We start from the raw sequence: 15271 nt of genomic DNA on the forward strand, positions 1-15271 counted from the left end.
ACATAACATTGACCATACAAATAATGAGCGCACCGTTTACGACATGACGAATTGTCCCCGAAATGGTACGCCATCATTATTTATAATGTTACCATTTGTAAAGATCCCTCGAGATGCAAGAGGTCCTTGTTAAGAGATGCGGGTTACATGAGCGAAACAGGTCAAGATAAGATGGTGTATCTTTTAAGAAACGCTGTGTATATCTCTGAAGCAAATTATATTATATGTATAACGTTAACGAGCGTGAGGCTTATAAGGACTTAGTAGACGAAGTATAATGGTGCATTTTACAGTTGGTACCATTTTAAAAGGTACCATCTATGGGAAGATCAATTTTGTCAAACAATATGCAGTTCATTAGCAAAGTTTATGTTGTTTATATTCTGATTATACTTTTTATTAAGCATTACACTATTTCAATTACGTTGAGATAATCGTAGTGTAGGAAGCCCTGTGGCGAGGTGGATAGACAATTTAAACGGGCTGCCCAAGATCGGATGGTTGGCGTTCTATGGTGGAAGACTTTTGTCAAGCACGGACGTTGGACTGCAAAAGTTTGAAAAAAAAAACTACCTCAAAGTAAATGTTGTGTGCCTTTTAGTGTTCTAAAACCTACCCTTAGCGAAGTCTCCCCTCACAAACAACGATACTGGATATGTGAACTATAGCTGTCCTGCGAAATTGACTAGTTGGCCACGATGGCCGTAATTGTTCAGGACGTTATCATATTAACTCAAACATAAATGTTGGGGTCCATCAAAATTTTTGTCTTGAACTGTTTTGCCTCGCGCGCCTATACCTTAACTAATCAGAAAAAGCCGCCCTGTATTTAAATTTTAATAATATAAATAAATGTTCTATAAAATTAACAACAACAGCAGTTTTAAAGCAAACTTAGATTAGAATAGATATTTCAAAATTTAGTATTTAGAATTTATCAAAACTTTTTTTTAATATAATTATTTAAATAAATAATATTTTTAATTTTGTAACTGGCTTGGTGGAAGTTATATTACACAGTATAATTAATTTAACTGTAAGAAAATGGAAAATTGAAAAATTAAACAATAACTTAATGCATATCATACTATTCCCAACCAGATTGTCATTATAATTAAATGACAATCAAAGCTACTCAACATTCGACTCGAACAGAAATTATGTAAATACTCACAATACCTCGTTTTCGTCAATATATTTAGCATTTGGAATGGAGTTGTAATGAAATAAATGGTTTACGCGGCACGTCCGTTCGCTTTGCTCTCCACTCACGAACTGATTTAAATTTCGAATTTATTCGTTTCTTGCCTCAAATATATAAATATCCATTATAGAAATAATAATAATAAATGCTTCTAAAATACATTATACTTAAGAAGATTCCAAATTCTTCTGATTTAATTTCAATGTTAAAAACATTTTTACTGAATGTAAGAATCAATATTGTTTATAAACTCGGAAAACCCTTGTTTACTTAGAAATGCAAAGCGGATTAAGTCGCGGCATGGCTAATGCCGTGACTGCCTTTATAAAATTAAAGCAAAAAATCAAATCACTCAAAAATAATTTTCAACTCTAATCCATATGTATTAGAGTCAAGATTTGGATGACAGAGTTGAGAATGATATGCGAAAAACAGACAAGGAATTATTGGTGCATATTCTTGTTGTTATTTTGTTGTTTAGAGCTTTTATCTACTTATGGAATGACCAGTTCTTGATCTCGCTAATGTATTGAAATATGAGTGAATTATTAAAACAAGTGGTTTGTATTTAAATTCCTTTTTACAAAATATATTAAATATACTTAATACATAATGTACGATTAATTTAACCAATATTCACCCAGTGGTCGACGACTCGACTCGGTCGATGATAGTTTTTATTGAAATTTAAGGAATACATGCAAATGCAATGCTATTTGCTATTTGGAATCATTTTTTTCTGCTCTTATTTCAAACTTATTTTTTTTAATAACTTTAAGACTGGTCAGCGGAGTAAAACGTTTTACAAACCGTTGAGAAAAAAATAGCCATTAAATTAAGTAAGTCGTTAATACTAGTAAGTCTTTATTTTCGAATAATTTATTTTAAAAGAAAGCTTCTAATTATATTTTTGAGAGTTTCAAATACCGAACGCTACTGAGGTTTCGCGGGCTTTTTGACGTGCATATAAAACTCTTTCGTCTCGACAGAAAATTATCAAAGCTGATACTTTTACGTAAGATAAAAACTTGCCACATTTGTATTAAACACAATTAGACAGCAAAGTATTTAAGTAATTTTCTTGTCGTGTAATCACTAACGACCCGACCAGACTTTGCACGGGTGCAATTTATTAATAAATAATATGTTATGACATAATTATAATTTATACGTTGTAGCATTCAGTTATAATATAGCTTCTTACTATTAGTGAAAACATTTTTAGAATTGGATCGTTAGTTCCAGAATTTACTCGTACCTACAAACAAACGGAATTTCCCTCTTTATAGTATATATTTAGTTGTACGAATTATGTATTAGCTATATTTTATTAATATTGAATTCAATGCTTGTCAATAAACCTTATACATATGCTCGTGAAAATATTTTTTTAACTTTTCTTGATTCAATTGATTTTTGTTTAAATGTTTATTTGTTTTCAACTCTTTGTTCAAAAACAAATATGAAACAAAATGTCAATCCGATGACTCGTCGATGGGATTTGTGCCGGGATCGTTTGGGATTGTTGCACCCACACACCATTTAGTCCACCGCCAATCAACAGTACTTGATATTGCTATGTTCAGGTTTGAAAAATGTGTAAATAATAGGAGTCAAAAGATGTAATTTCATCTTTGATAATCTACGAACAACGCAGTGTAGACGACATGGTCTGTGCCATTGCGAGTTATTTTTTTGTTAATTCCATTATTTTCGATCGAATTCGAAGTATAATGTGAAAGTATTTTGTAATAAAAATTTTATATTTGTTAATCTGCCTACCTAAAATAAAATAAAATAATAAGAAAACACAAAATATAAAAATAAAAAAGATTTTATTTTATAGCAGAATCTACGCTAGTTCCTACTCCTCAGGTCAGATCAGGGACAGTATTGCCAGTTCTATTAGCTTCCTTATTAGTCTATTGGATATAAGTCCTAAGATCCCGAGGATCTGAGTTTAAATCCTAGGGTATATCCGAATATGTGAATGCTTGGAATATTTTTTGCATGCATGATCCACTTTTGTTTTATATTAAATATTGCAAATCTATGATACAGACAGACGGACATATATGATCGCTCGTAAAGAATTGCTGCAATGTACATCAAAATGTAGAACTTTGTCTAGGAAACACAAATCAAGTACTGCGTAACCCTATGATGCAAGTTCCTTATTAAAATTGCTAAGAAAAGGATGATACTTAGTCTGCTAGGATATAGCGCAGTTTCTTTAAATATAAAAATATTTCTAAACATGTGTTATATATTGTTAGCACATTTGAATTATTATTTACAAACATATTCAGACCTGTATCCAGTGTGAAATGTGAATCGTACCGAAAAGTACCGGCAATTAATTCAGTGGTTAGTACATCATGGGAATTACAATACCTTTGATAATAATTTACAATGAAATATAATTACTATCGAACTAACGAAATTTCTAAATCATATGACATTTTTTTTAGCATTAGCAGCCTGTAAATTTTCCCACTGCTGGGCTAAAGGCCTCCTCTCCCTTTGAGGAGAAGGTTTGGAGCATATTCCACGCTGCTCCAATGCGGGTTGGCGGAATACACATGTGGCAGAATTTCGTTGAAATTAGACACATGCAGGTTTCCTCATGATGTTTTCTTTCACCGCCGAGCACGAGATGAATTATAAACACAAATTAAGCACATGAAAATTCAGTGGTGCCTGCCTGGGTTTGAACCCGAAATCATCGGTTAAGATGCACGCGTTCTAACCACTGGGCCATCTCGGCTCTCATATATCATACCATGTCGATTCTGAATTTTTTAAATATTATCTGTAACAATTGAAAAAAATAAAGTGTTTATCAATGTCTTCTTACTGACGTGCAAATCGGCGCCCATAACTATGATAAGTGTTAGAAAAATTTATCACATAACTAATGCTCTACCAACCTTGCGAACTCAGATGTTAAATTCCTTGTACTTGTAGTTACACTGAGTCACTCACCCAAACTAGAATAGAACTACGTATTGCTGCTTGGTGAAATTATATGAAATGATTTGGCTGTACCTTCCCAGTTGGGCTTGCACAAAGCCAGCAGCTGTGGCCAAAATCGACAGTTTAGGCGACATCACCATAATCATCACCTTTAGGCTAAAGAGGCACAGGAGTGTAACACGACGGTACTTTCTGCACAGAGAAATCTTATAAATTTTATTAGCATGAACCAGGATTCGAAACTGGAGCCTTGAGTTTTCAGCCACATAAGCTAAAAAGACCAACGAGTAAGGTAAGGTAAATAATATTGATGGAATTCAAGAAACCTGAGAAATATAAGTTAAATTGCCCTAAATTGCACTACGAACGATAACTTGAAAATAACTTTCCAGAGTTTCTTTCGAATTTTAGGGTTCTGTCGCAATATTTTTATTAAGTATTTTTTTATTAAACAATAATATTTTGCCAGACCTCTAGTAACGAGTTTATTTGAAAATAGTCTAAAGAACAAATTCATTACAAATTTAATTTATTGCTTACAGAACCCTACTATCTTTATGGATTGCGAACTCTTGAATTTGTCACTCTAAAAAAATTGTTTTTAATTTTAATGCAATAAAATTTAGTTATATTTTTGTGTGATGACCTCGTGACCGACTACGGATATTCTCATGGGAGACTACACAAACTAAGCAGAACATAATACAGTGCTCAAGTGTATGCGCAAACACAGGTAAACTCTCTATTCCTTTGCTCTCACAATCCGGTGGGATAGCATATCCGATCCTATGGAATAAGCCCAGAAGTAGCCAACAAGTATAAAAACAAAGCAAACCATTATAATTTCAAGGGTTCTGTTTCATCAAAAACGTATAATACGTAGAGTACACCTTAGTACAGATTATTTTATAACCTAGCGAGGAGTATAGTACTACACCCAATTGATTGAAATAAGATTAATTTGTACAAACTAATTATAAAACTGATCTGTTCATTCTCTTCTTTAATGAAAAAAAAATCTGATTAAACAAAAATCACGAAATATCCTCTAATTATGTTTTCCGAAGCACGAAAGTGACTGTGAAACACTAATAATTTCAACATTGTAATTGAGATTGTCTCGACATAAAACCCTAATACTGTACCACTACGCCAACGAAGCAGTTTCAATATATATTCAATTGATATATATTTTTGAACACTATAAACTCCTCTATTCGTTAGTGACATCGAGGCATCTTTTATGATTTCAATCTATATACGAGTGAAAAGTAGGATAAGCTTCTTATTTGATTAAAATTCTACGAGACACTGTCTCGAAGTTGATTCCTAACTCTCTCAGTTCTTTCCTAGTTTTTATTAAGTTACAGTGAAACAAACTAGTGGGGAATTTTTCAAAGTTCCCGCGTCCGTGGGCGACGTCGCTTCCACCTTTAGAAAAGTTTCACCAATTCAATTAGCAGGAAACTTGGCCATACCATCCAAGTAAATTAGTTCGTTTTATTTAAAACATCTTGTTTTTAAAATGTCTTTATTTTAAACTGAAATATTATTTTCTATTAAGGAATATTGTTAAGCTTGTTTTCGAATACTAAATCATTACAGATTCATTCCTGAGGTGATATTGGCAAATATTTATGTAAGGTCCTTGGGTAATTTCATTCATTCATTTCCATAGTAAAAAATTTATATATTCGTTTAGATTCGTTGTATTTATAATTTAACACAAATTGTCTTGTATGTCTTAAGAGCTAAATTTGCTATTAATTATTATTAACAGCAAATTTAGCTCGGTATATTTAGCGACATTTTTTATGACTGGAATTATTGTAAACTTATGACCATTTCATTTACTTTCTAGTAATATATAAACATATGTATATAATTCTATAAATATAATAATACGTAATGCATTTAAATCGTATTAAAATCTTAAATAAGTGTACCTTTAAGAGATTGCTATTAGCGATAAGGCCGTTGCATACAATTTTATATTTTCTTTTCCATAAAACTTATTATTTTTTTGTAATGGAGTGCAGTCTGTGCATAATATATCTATCTTAATTACACTGTTATATTATACACTATTATATATTATATTACTATTTTTGTGTAATTAATTAAAACATAGCATATCAAACAGCGATATAGCTGATTTTATTTTATAGGTAAAATTAAAATAATATATATTTTGTTGAAGTCAAAAAAGGTTGTGTTATTTTAAATACACGTCGTATTTAAGCCGAGTATTAAAATCTTGCACTCTAGATATTGTTTTAAACATCTAATTAGTAATTATTGTATCTGTGTCCGTTTTGATTGTGAATATTTTACAATTATTATAATTAGTCGTGATAATATTGCGATGTTAATAAACATACACATCATAATAAGAATTAAATTCATCATCATCATACGAATCATTTATACAAAAACCTTCAATTTACCCTGATCATATATCTTTAATATTTATCATTTTTTTATGAACATGTTAATAAGATTTGTTTTATAATAATAAAAGCCTCCGAAACCTCTTAATCTAAAAATTGAAAAAGAGAACTGCTACCTAAAACTCATTTTAAATCCCAGGTCAGTATTAGCGCTATTTTTATTTCTTTTCACAGTTTCCTCGGGACGCGATGAATACATCAAACGCGCTGAAGCCTTAATCGCTGCAAAACCACTGTTCCCGGGAGATCTCGGGTATACCTTTGATATTCTACGAACTCTAACTGAAATTACCGAGAAAATGTGAAAAGAAATTCCTATTCAATTGATATTTGAAATATTCACTATGCAATATTATATTTTATTTTAAAATACTCTAAGTAATTTTACTAATAAAATTCTGTAGTAAATAAATGACAATAAATAATATAAAATGGTTAATTTGGAGAGCAGCGATAATAAAAGCTCATAAAACGGAATAAGGAACTTGACAAGCACATTAGCCATTTGCAACAGCCACACGTGTTTTAAAGAAAACTCAGTCCCACGTTGGGCGCCAAAATGTCCGTGAGGCACAAATTGACAGCGCCACCTCCCGTCGAGCGCGCGAATTGTGCAACAGAGTGGTAGTCCGTGACTGTACTCAGTGATGAGCGGACGTGTGCGCTTGCAACGAAATACATTGAAAATTCGTTACGAGTACTCATTTCTTAGACGCTAAGTCTATTTCGATGCTTTATTTTCTAAAATAGATATGGTGAACATTTTTATTTAGATACCTCTATTCATCCGCTGGTAAAAGTAGCCCTATCTTACTCCGAATATTATTTATAATGCATCTACTCTTATGAAAACCTAAACTTATAGAATATATGGAAGGGAATACATTAGACGGTGCACTTTTATTATAATTATTTTTAATTATAATAAAATTTCAATTTGATAGATCTGATAAGAATTTTATATTACGAGAAATAAAATTTACTAATACTGTACATACTTTATTCAAAATCTAATTTGAAACGAAAAAAACACTTTTACTTAAATTATTTTAACGATCTATTTAATTATTTTAGCATTCATATTTTTATTATTCGCATTCTATAAATTAATATTTTTTTTTAATATTTTGCACAACGATCGTTTCCTTATTAATTTGGTTTAAATTTTTTTTAGGCAGCAATTTATTTACATTGATATTATATAAAACAGAATGATATTCATGATAGTTTTTAAATTGATATATTTTTCTCATTTTACGTAGTATCAAGAAAGTTGTAGCACAATGTTAAGTGAATGGTAAATTGTCTTGATTGCGTTTTTTTTTTGAATCCTCGTATACGTACCCAATTTTTTTTTCGACGGTACTTTTATTACATGATACTTAAAAACAATTTTAAGATCCTAATAACATTTATGAAGTATTCTGCGTTGTATCTACCTATTTAACTTAGAGGTCCTGCTAAATAAACTATTAAATATTAAGTTTTTTCGTAATACCCTATCTAACTATTATACTACTTTAATAAAATATAATAAAACATTAGTTTATATCGTTACAAGTATTATTATATACACGTGTACAAAATTTGGACAAATTAATTTAAAAAAATAACACACGTGACACACGAATACAATAGAATAAATTTGACAAAACATCTATTTGAGCTTAGAAACCAGACGACAGCCTGAAGCTAAAACTAACTGTAATTTATACGATTACATAATATATTTTCCATACACAATCGAATAGTATATTTCTTTGAGTGAATTTTCAGATCTTATTCTTAAGATTCTACTCGCGCATGCGCAGACCAAGCCACGCCTTTATCCGAGGGAGATAACAATTCATCTCATATTTCTTCTTAAATTTGATTTATTTTACATTTATTTCTTATTATATCTAATAATGAAATATTCATTCACTCGAAAAATACAATTGGTGGAAAAGCTTTCTGACTTTTTTCGTACGTATATTTATATAATTCCAATTAAACTTATTCCAATTTTAAAACTTAAGCCTTCTCATAGATTTAAATTAAAAAGTTAATTTTAGTTAAGCAATAAGATATCTTAAATATTTTCGTGTCTAAGTAGAAATGTTAAGCTATTTTTAAATAGAAAATGTTGACGTTAATCCTATTATTAAGTTCATAAAAAGTGATACTGACAATAATATATTTTTGTAAAATAGCTAATTTTAAAATATTGTAACAAATAACTATGGAATATTCTCAGTTATTTTATAACGCAAAATGTTATAATAATCGCCTGTATTGCATACTTATCTCGAACGCCACATGCATAGTTTGAAAATACTCAACATGATTAAATTAGCCAACAAGAGGCTTCTCTATACACTGTAACCTCTGTTAATTAATTATCTCCGGAACCATGGCTCTTTTATATGTTTCAACATTATTTTTTAAAATTTTTGATACCTCAATTCATTACACAAGAGCTAAATCTCTATTTTAATTAAAGATATTCTCCGAAAACCCGCCCCTGGAGCCTTAGCTCACTGAGACGTGGTTGGCTTATTTTTTTTTTCAACACACTCATTCCCGCCTCTGCGGCCCTCCCAAACAAACAGTCGAGTACTTTAAAAACAAATTTTCAATCACATAAAACTAAGCTCTGCTACAATAACTTAAGGTTAAATTGATATTGCGAGCGATTGTCGTATGTGTCATTTTGGATGTGAAAATTATGAGTTCATTTCATGAAAGCAGGGACAGAATGTCGTGAAATTCAGTCAGTTGACCGCGAAGCTTCGCGAGAGTGGACGTGTTTAAGGAGCAGTATTATCGCGCTGCTAATATCCGCGTAAAACTTTTCGCTTATTTAAAGTTAACGTGAAAAGTTCTATCCTTTCAATATATTTTTAAATTAGTGGTTAGACAGTTGGCGGTGGGCAAAAATTGTATACCCGAATATTATTAACAGGTAAGTTCATTAATTACTTAGATATTAAGAAAAGTGAAAAAATAAATAAAATAAAATAAAAAAAATTCGAATATTAAGAATATTTATAATTTATTCTATTAATAGACTATCCAATTATTATTTCTTATAATATGTTGTGATCATTAACATAATATATATATTTTTTTCGATTATATGATTAGAGAAATCGTAAATAATGTTTATATTATAAAATATATAATAATATAGATTTTATTTTTATTTTAATACAAAAAAATAAAATAAAAGTTTTTATCTATTCATTAATATTTATGTGTCGTATAAATTTAAACCAAAAAGTTTTTAAGCCTGTTATATTAAAATAATAAATACTATTAAAATTATAATTTGACATAAGTATAAGATAAATTGCTAAAATATATAATCGATTACTCCATTTACCATAATCGTATCGCTTCTTTATGTCTCCAATAATATATTTATTCTATTTTTAAGTAAGAACTCACGATTACGTACTTGTCGTACGTTATGCTGTAATGACTTAAAATATACAACATTTTGTTTTATAATAAATTAAATTTACCGTAAACATTTTATACAAATTTAATTTAATACTTCCATTATTAAATTTAAACGTAATCTGTTAAATATGTTTTGATATGTGTTTTGAAAAATATGTTGAGTTATACTTTTCGTGAAATAAACGATATGCATAATTTACGAATATATGTTTTGATAATAGCATTTTTAAAGTTACTAAAATTTATGGATTTGAACCTCTAACCTTATTCGCATAGAGCTTTAAGTGAATTTAAAAGTATTCCTTAAGTCATTTTAAAAATGATAAAATGTATTTCAATATATTATTAAAACTGTCACAGTGATTTTATTTTATAACAAGCCGTAAAAACATCACCCTGTCACTCACCTCCATAGGTTGACTGGAAGAAATCTCTTTTAGAGATAAGTCCACCATTGCCTGTACATATATTACTGTACCATCTTTGTAACATATTTTAGTGCAATAAAGAATATAATAAAAACGACTTTTTATAAGGACGTAAAAAGAATAACTTTTATTGCTATTTATAGCGATATAATCGTAATACTTTTTTTAGTGAAACTAAATTTTTGGATTAAAATAAATTTATTTCAATTCGAATTCATTGGGTCATTACAAGACTTTAAGACCAAAGTCACAGATGCTGTACTGAATGAAGGTGGAAGCGTAGAATGCGCTTTCAGTCAGTTCCATTTCTTGAGCATCCGTTGAGATGTCAGTAACAATTTGAACCTTAGTCAACTGAACCGTTGAATCTGAAAAAAAATCACGAATGTTTTTAAAATATAATGTAACAGTCTGGAAATGTACCACAGCTGGACTTATCATAGGATTATAAATTTGAAATATGTTTAAGTTAAAGATTGACACATGTAGGTTTCCTCACGATCTTTTATCGCAGGCCACGAGATGAATCTTATAAAGACAAATAAATCATATGAAAGTTCAGAGATACTTGCACAGGTTTCAACATGCAATCTTTGCCTAAACTTAAAAAAAATTGATGATGGTAATTTAGGTCATGGTATATACACAGGATCACTAGCTTTACTCTCTACGAGGCATGGACATATCAGGGACAGTCTATACGAACGGGTTTAAGTCTAAAATTCGTCCCAATCAAGATTTAAATTGGAAACCTGATAATATTTTTTACTTTTTACATATTAAATTTTAATATTAAGCTGCAATCTGTTCGGAATGTTGATTCGATGGAGAAAAAACTGTTAGAACTATTTTATTCATCAATATCTGTCGGTCGGTCGTCGGTCTGTCTGTTGCTCTTTCACGGTAATGAAGCAAGCTTAAATTTCAAGCCTCCCATGGCAAATAGTCCAATATGTCCTTGTTATATCTAAGAACTGATGACCAACCCTTTAAACGTGAGTGGAGTAGCGGCGACAGCTAGTAATCTTTAATGTACAAAATATCGTTTGGTTTACCTGGATGATCGAAAGCATTTCTTCCAATGCTAAATGTTGGAACTTCGTTGACGTAGGACACGGTTTCGCTCTTCTGCAGTTGAAGGTCTTTCCTGTTCGGAATAACGATAGTAGACACCACGGATTCTGGAAAAAAACAACAGTGTGTCAAATAATTGCATTCACCCACTGTGACTAGACATTTCATCTCCTAAACGGTTACGATATGAAGCGAAGAGTGTTCACTCGCAAGACCAACGGCTTGTTCTTCTTTCTAAGATATTGGCTACATACGGTTTGTTAAGGAAAATACTTTAACTGACATTATCAATAACTATTACTATTCCCTGCTAAGGTTTGAACCAAGAACCTCAGAATCTGCATTCTTATAAGCCAACCTCAACAAATAAAAGGTTTATCTATTTGGCTAAGCTGTGGTAGTTGCATTGTAAACAACACCAAAAAGTATTTAAAGTATGCTTCGCTTAAAAATGAAAAAAAAAAAACGCTAAAATTAACAAAACGAGTATTTACACTTGATTTAAAAATATTTCTTCGTAAACAACTGTCAGAATTTTTTCCGAAAATTGCAGATTTTCACCAGGCTTATTACTGAACAGAAGTTATTTTATAAACACAAGCCATATAAGAAATGCAGTTACAAATATTTCAAAAGTATATTTATGATTTGAAAATTATCTCGAGTAAAAAAAAAGGTAACGATCACAATTACTTCAATCATAATATATAACCAATGTGCTCCATCTAATTTTTTACGCTTGTCATGTCAAAGACAAAACATATACAGCCATGTAAGATTAAAAACTATCTTTGTGTTAAAAGAAAAGAAAAATAATTACTGTAATTAACGTAGAGATAGTCCACGTTGACAATGGGTTCTCTTCCGCGTCGATGGAACCGGAAGTAAGTGTCTTTCGAGTAGAAAGTTAAGTTACGGAATTCGATGGCCAGGACCAATTTATCCGTTTCTTTGTTGATGCTGAAAGAATGATAAAAGATTTGAGGTTATTCATATTAGTGGGTTCAAAACATTTTTTGAGACAAAAATAATTATATATAAATATATTATTGTATTTATTATCTATGCTAATATTACAAAGAGGTCAAGTTTGTTTGGAACTTAGGTTACAATTCGGAAATTTATTTCACGGGCTAGAAAGTTAAATTCTGATTAGGCTATAAATTTATTTATATCATAAAATTTTCTTTGTTAATAAATTGAACCAGTGCGAAGTCAGAGAGGGTCGCTCGCATATACTAATACGAATGTTTTACGTTTTGTTTTATTAAATAAAATTAATTCGAATGGCATTAATTGTACGTGCACCGATTTTGTCCTTTGATTATATGTATAAAAAGGTGATGTCAGGAACTTTGCTAGCTTTATAAATATGTAATCTGATATTTATATTTAGCATAACGAATGTACATTGACTCTAATAAGTAGACGGCAAATGGGAGACCTGATGATTACTGACATCCACTGTAAGAGATTTTATTAACCTATATGATATGATTTTAGTTACATTGGCTCACCCTTTCTTCAAACTGCAACGAAACAACACCAAGAATCGCTATTTTGCGGTAGAATATTTTATGTGCGGGTAATATCTCTAGGCGGCATTACACAAAGATCTACCCCCAATTAAAATTAAAGTTACAAATTGAACTTACTAGAACTCTTCGATTCTGCCATTAAGACCACTGTATAGAGCATCATGGGAGGTCATAGTTAGATTAACTCTTGGGAGGAACGACGTGGACTGAGCTCTGTACATAGGGTCGGGTACTGGGCCTTGGGATTCCTTGCATTTCGAGTTCTCCGCGAAGTACTTTCTGATACAGTAAGTGTCGAAGACTTGACAAGGCCGTTCGATGTTTCTATCCTCGCCTTAAAGAAAAACAGTTTACAAACATAAAGCATATTTTTTTTTAGATATTATTGTATGTAGTCTAATAACTACCTATAAATCCTTAAATAATTAACCTAAACAAGTTATTTTGAAAGTTATTTCGCGAAGGAGAGAATAAAACCGACAGATCATATTAGGATATTTAAATTTCTAGTTAAAAATATATCTTACCATAATTATTGTATCTATTGTAATTATTGTTGTTATTATAATAGTTGTTATTGTTATTGTAATTGTTGTTGTCGTTGTAATTATATTTATTGTTGTTGTTGTAATTATTTTTATTATTATAATAATTGTTGTTGTTATCGTAGTTGTTGTATCCTCTACCGTATGAATAATCTGCAAGAAAATAATTTTGTATAGAACTCTTCTCAGTTATTATGACTTTAATTTAAAATAAATATATATATAAATATGGAATAGATATTCATATTATATTCTTGTACTTACAGTTCTGGCCATTGCCGTATAAATAGGTAAGAATGGCTGCAAGATCTGTAAAAAAACAGATGATTTTTTTTTTAAATATTTGAATAAATTTAATAATATTTAAACGAAATATTTACTTTATACTTACTGCTTTGCCCGATGTTAGCAACATTACCGATATTACCAGATGGACCCAGAAGCCCACCAATATCTGTAAATATTTCGATGATAAGATTAAATTAATCTTAAATAATAGTCATAGTATAAGCATAGTAAAAAGAAATATGTATTAGAAAAAATAATTCCGTAAATTTTAATAAATTATATTATCACAACAAGTACACTTATCTGGTATTAATTTTTGTCCGAAGTTAACAGTATTTCAAATGCAACTAATAGTTCCTAGTAATGGGTGAAGTTAAATAATTCACAGATTTTAAGATATTATAATGCGAAAAACTTCGAGACTTGAATACTCAACCGACTGTCATAAAAAATACTTCACATTATTAGAGATATAGAAACAGATAAAGGGTACCTAAATCCCTCCTACCTCCTTCCCTCCCTCACCCTTATAACGCGGATACCAAGCCACTAGCGGAAATTAATTTATTAATAAAAGTGACTCACTGCTTTGTCCAATGTTAGCAATGTTACCGATGCTTCCAACTGTGCCTTGTAATCCATTTATATCTGCAAATATATATTTCTTTGTCAGAACAACATTATTTATAATTTACATAATTAAACAATTAATAATGTCATCTTGGTAGATATCTGTGTCAAAATGCACAGGAGATAATACAGCGCTCACGTTATTAAGCTCAGTTTAGTCTCTGTTCCCTCGCGCTCATAATCCGTTGCGGCAATTCGACATTACCGAAGAGAGTTCTGATCAGTACTAGCTTTAAATGCCTTCCGAGACGAGTTAATACACTGAGAATTTCTTGACAGAAATGTCTAGTATTTTTATCGTCCGCTGTGGTTTGTACTAAGGATCTAGACTACATCTAAAATACTCAATTACTCACTGCTTTGTCCGATGTTAGCAATGTTGCCGATACCCATGCCTTGTTGTCCATTAATATCTGCAGATAGATATTTATGTGTCAAAAAAATATTATTTATGATTTATATCAAGAAATATTAAATACTACGTACTGCTTTGTCCGATGTTGGCAATGTTACCAATATTACCAAGAAGGCCTTGCCCTTGTGATCCTCCAACATCTAATAAAAAAAAAACGATTCAATTAAATTATGACGATGATCAATACACAAAACATTACTAATCTTCTATCTTCTCTTTAAAAGAAGAATAGAAGCATAATCCACCGAACGCAGTCGAGTGACTTTAGGCTCAATTAAG

The 15271-nt window shown here is 30.5% G+C and overlaps 1 protein-coding gene across 2 annotated transcripts in view; it reads left to right on the plus strand.

Moving 5' to 3' along the window:
* Window positions 1-9400: 9400 nt before the first annotated feature.
* Window positions 9401-15271, plus strand: part of LOC125072441 (carbonic anhydrase-related protein 10) — a 65057-nt gene continuing 59186 nt past the window's right edge. For both annotated transcript variants that reach the window (XM_047683070.1, XM_047683072.1), the window contains exon 1: window positions 9401-9574. The gene's annotated coding sequence lies outside the window, so the exon portion shown is untranslated. The remainder of the gene's footprint in view (window positions 9575-15271) is intronic.

This window comes from Vanessa atalanta, chromosome 21, assembly GCF_905147765.1.
Source record: "Vanessa atalanta chromosome 21, ilVanAtal1.2, whole genome shotgun sequence".
In the NCBI taxonomy this organism is placed as follows: Eukaryota; Metazoa; Arthropoda; class Insecta; order Lepidoptera; family Nymphalidae; genus Vanessa; species Vanessa atalanta.